At 45.6% G+C, this 4,468-nt stretch overlaps 1 pseudogene; it reads right to left on the reverse strand.

Annotated features, from left to right (window-relative positions):
- Nucleotides 1-2,641: 2,641 nt before the first annotated feature.
- Nucleotides 2,642-3,702, reverse strand: LOC150020768 (F-actin-capping protein subunit beta pseudogene; annotated as a pseudogene).
- Nucleotides 3,703-4,468: the final 766 nt, after the last annotated feature.

A 4,468-nucleotide genomic window follows, 5' to 3' on the forward strand; every position in this document is an offset into this window, starting at 1 on the left:
CCGCCTATACTAGAGCAGCCACTCCCTGGGATGGATAGAGCTACTTCCAGTTGTGATTTCTACAGTTCTGTCTGAATTATTGTCTCAGGTTCCTCTCTTTGCACCTCCACTAGCCAGTGCCCACACCACAACCTTTTCCCTCCCTTCTCCAAGCATACCAGAGGGTGTGTGCTCTCAAGGGTCACAAAAACCTTCCCTGAAACCTGATCTTGAGGACAAGGGACCCTGACCGGGAGTTAGCCCAGCCCTCTTCAGTGACCCACTTTTTAATAACTTCCTCTCCTGCGATCAGGTTCTGCCAGCACAGATAACGGGCCTGCCGCCTGGAAAGTCTCCTGGGATATTGACTCTGGCTTTCTCCCCTGGGGTTCCTGCTGCAGTGCAAGACCAACAGCCAGCTAGCCAGCGCTCCGAAACACCTTTCATCTGTGCCGGCTTCTCAGCGGGGATAGAACCTGCCAAGAACCTATGACATTCACTTCTCGAATGGAGCGAATGGAGCGTCCCAAGCTACCATCCATGCGCTGGTGGTGAGGCTTTTCTCTCCCCTTTGCTCCTCTTTGGTCAGGTTGTGTACTCTGACTCAGCTTCACGCGCAGCTGTTCTCTGGGGTGTTACCAAGGCTTCTTTCTAAGGAACCATTTCTCCTTCCTGCAGCCCCACTGGTACTCAAACCGCAGGCCACGTCTCCAGGTTCTTCCCCTGCACAGATTCTCACATCCACCTTGAAGCTGACAGAAAGTTTGCCCACAAGCAAATTCATTCCTCATGATTCTACTAGATGCATATTTAATGCATTTTAAAATAGATACCGAAAGTCGTTTCCACAGCTAGTTCAGATTATTGACAGCAAATTTTCTTTTACATAAAACTTTTATATGTGAAAATGATTTATTTAACATGGGGCAGATTTTAGTCCCAGGAGGAGTAGTAAGTATTATTTGCTGTTCTTCTCTGGAACAGCACTGTAGGAAACCACGGAGGTTTGGCTTAGAATATCAGACATCTGAAAAACATTTGATTTCCATCATATTTCTTACAATTTTACTGGTAGCTGAAGAGTCATATCAGTCCGTAACCATAAATGGACCAGAACATGAAATAGCTGTGAAAGCTTAGACAAACACTCTTGCTGAAACATAGTCATTCTTAGAAACCAAGGCCTATTCTTTTTTTAAAAATTATATTTTACTGATTATGCTATTACAGTGGTCCCAAATTTTCCCCCTTTGACCTCCTACACCAAACCACCCCCCCAATCCTTCAGGCAATCCCCACACCTTTGTTCATGTCCATTGGTCATGGGTATAAGTTCTCTGGCTACTCTATTTCCTATACTGTACTTTACAATCCCATGGCTATTCTGTAACTACCTATTTGTACTTCTTTTTTTAAAAAATAATTTATTTGTTTGTTTATTTATTTATTTTTAGGGAGAGGGGAAAGGAGAAAGAGAGGGAGAGAAATATCACTGTGTGGTTGCCTTTTACTCGCACCCCCAACTGGGGACCTGACATGCAACCTAGTCATGTGCCCTGCCTGGGAATCGAACCAGCGACACTTGGCTCACAAGCCAATGCTCAATCCACTGAGCCATAGCAGCCGAGGCTCTATTTGTACTTTTTAATCCCCTCTCCTCTTCACATGTTCCCCCACACCCCTCCCATCTGACAACCATTAAAACGCTCTCCATATCCATGATCTTGTCCCTATTCTTCTTGTTTGCTTAGTTTGTTTTTTTAAATTCAATTGTTGATAGATATGTATTTATTGCCATTTTATTGTTCATAGTTTTGACCATCTTCTTTTTTTTAAGTAAGTCCCTTTAACATTTTGTATAATAATGGTTTGGTGATGATAAACTCCTTTAGTTTTTTTCTTGTCTGGGAAGCTCTTTATCTGCCCTTTGATTCTAAACGATAGCTTTGCTGTGTAGGGCAATCTTGGCTGTAGGTCTCTGCTTTTCATGACTTTGAATATTTCTTGCCAATTCCTTCTAGCCTGCAAAGTTTCTTTTGAGAATCAGCTGACAGTCTTATGGGGGTTCCCTTTTAGTTAACTAACTGCTTTTCTCTTCCTGATTTTAAGATTCTCTCTTTATCTTTAACATTTGCCACTTTAGTTATGATATGTCTTAGAATGGGCCTCTTTCCATCCATCTTGTTTGGGACTCTCTGTACTTCCTGGACTTGCATGTCTGTGTCCTTCACCAAATTAGGGAAGTTTTCTTTCATTATTTTTTCAACTAGATTTCCAATTTCTTGTTCTTTCTCTTCTTCCCTGGCACTCCTATGATGAGAACATTGGACCACCTGATGTCCCAGAGGCTGCTTACACTATCCTCATTTTATGAATTATTTTTTCTTCTTCTTGCTCTGATTGGTTTTTTGCTTCCTTATGTTCCAAATCATTGATTTGATTTTATTTTTTTAATTTCATAAAATTTTTTTGTTTTACATTTTTTACACCAATGTAACAAAAAGGTGGAAAGGAAGGGGAGGCAGACAGACAGTGTATTTTATGCCTATAAATGGGGGGGGGGGGGGTGGCAAGAGGCAGGGGCAAACAAAACACACGGTCTCTATGGAAACATTGAGTTTTGATAGCAAAACGTGGTGGGAAGCAGGCCTTGGAGACGGAGGAGGGTGTTAGCGGCTTTATTTTCAGGGTGTGATGGCGCTGTGCAGGTCGGTGACTCAAGTTGTTGTGTGACCTGTCAGGGAAGAAAGGGATGAGGGGAGGGAGCAGAAAACGAGTTTTCTAAGAAAGGAAGCTAACGAGTGCATGGCATGTCCGCTCAGTGTGAAGCAGAGGTTTAACACTGCTGCTTTCTCTTCAAAGCCTCCACCAGGTCGTTCTTAAGAGCTTCTTGTTTTGATTTGTCTGCAAACGTCTGCACAGACCTCAGCCCATTGACGATGTCCTTTGTTTTCCCAAAGTAGATCTCATTCAGTGTTCTTCTGATTTTGTTTCCCATGTCCTCTACCAGGCGCCCGATGTTGGCTATGTGTGGCGAGCTGTCGCTCACAGTCTCATCTTTCTCCATCTGTCTGGTAAGGCTGCCTCCGAGGTTCATGGTGCCGGAGCCGGATTTATTGGTTTGGAGCCACAGCATCACCGTGGAGGTCAGCTTGTAATGGGCAGTGCGACCACTGGATTTCTCCTGCACTTCGACCACGTGGATGGAATCCCAGCAGCCTTTGATCTTCTTTGATCCGTCTCCAGCCTTCTTTATGAGGATCACTCCCGCGAAGCCATGATCCAGATCCCAGAGGTAGACAGATGAGAGGCCGCCTTCAAAATACAGGTCTCGGTACTGGTCAAAGGCATTGTTGGCTTCCACCTCCAGCTTTCTCAGCCGAGCAGAAGGCATGGCCCCGTCTTCCAAGGGAGGGTCATACCTGTTACTCCATGGTGACCTATAGGAGTCCCCATCTCTGTTGTAGTCGCACAAAAGGTAATCCTTTCCCACCACCTTGTTTCTGGCGATTTTCAGTGGCTGGTCAACAGAAGACAGGAGATCTTCACACAGACTGGGGACCAGTTCGATCAGGTCGCTGAGGTTTTTCTCAATCTGCTGGGGAGGCAGGCGCCTCATTAAGTCCAAGGCACAGTCCAGCTGCTGATCACTCATGGTGGCGGCGTCGACGGCGGTCCCGGTCCCGGCGTCTGTGGCTCTACCCCCAGCAGCAGGGCCCGGGGCTTCCACTTTCCCCTCATTGATTTGATTTTTAACTTCATCCACTCTACTGTTGTTTCCCTGTAAAATGTTCTTTATTTCAATTAGTGCATCCTTCATTTCTGACTGGATCTTTTTTATGCTGCCTAGGTCCTCACTAAGTTCCTGAGCACCCTTATAACCAGTGTTTTGAACTCTGTATCTGATAGGTTGCTTATCTTCATTTGTTTCGTTCTTTTGGGGGAGTTTTGATTTGTTCTTTCATTTGGGCCATGTGTCTTTGTCTGCTCATTTGGGCAGCTTCCCTGTGTTTGTTGCTATGTATTAGGTAGAGCTGTTATGACTTCCTGTCTTGGTAGTGTGGCCTAATGTAGTAGGTGTCCTATAGGGGCCAGTAGCACAACCTCCCCTAACACCTAAGCTGGGTACTCAAGGTGCACCCTTCATGTGAGCTGACTACATCCTCCTTTTGATTGCTGTTGGCCTTGATTGCAGTTGGCAGGTCAATGGCAGGGATTTACCCAGGCTGCTCAGCTGCAAGAACTGGCTGTGACCACTTACCACCAACATCCACCCTTCATGGAGGATCAACTATGGGGGCGGGGGTGCTCCCACATGATCTGTAGCTGTCCACTGGTTGTGCAGATTCTGCAGTTTCCCAGGTGGTCTACACCAAGGTCAGCTCCAACCTGTGTTTTCCCTGGGCCACCCTGCCAGAGCTATAAAGCAATATGAGATGGCTGCTATTTGTGCTGGTCTTGGAGATTCCCAGGTGAAGCCAAGCTATGA

The sequence above is a fragment of the Furipterus horrens genome, unplaced genomic scaffold (genome assembly GCF_987537825.1).
Source record: "Furipterus horrens unplaced genomic scaffold, mFurHor1.1.pri manual_scaffold_1, whole genome shotgun sequence".
In the NCBI taxonomy this organism is placed as follows: Eukaryota; Metazoa; Chordata; class Mammalia; order Chiroptera; family Furipteridae; genus Furipterus; species Furipterus horrens.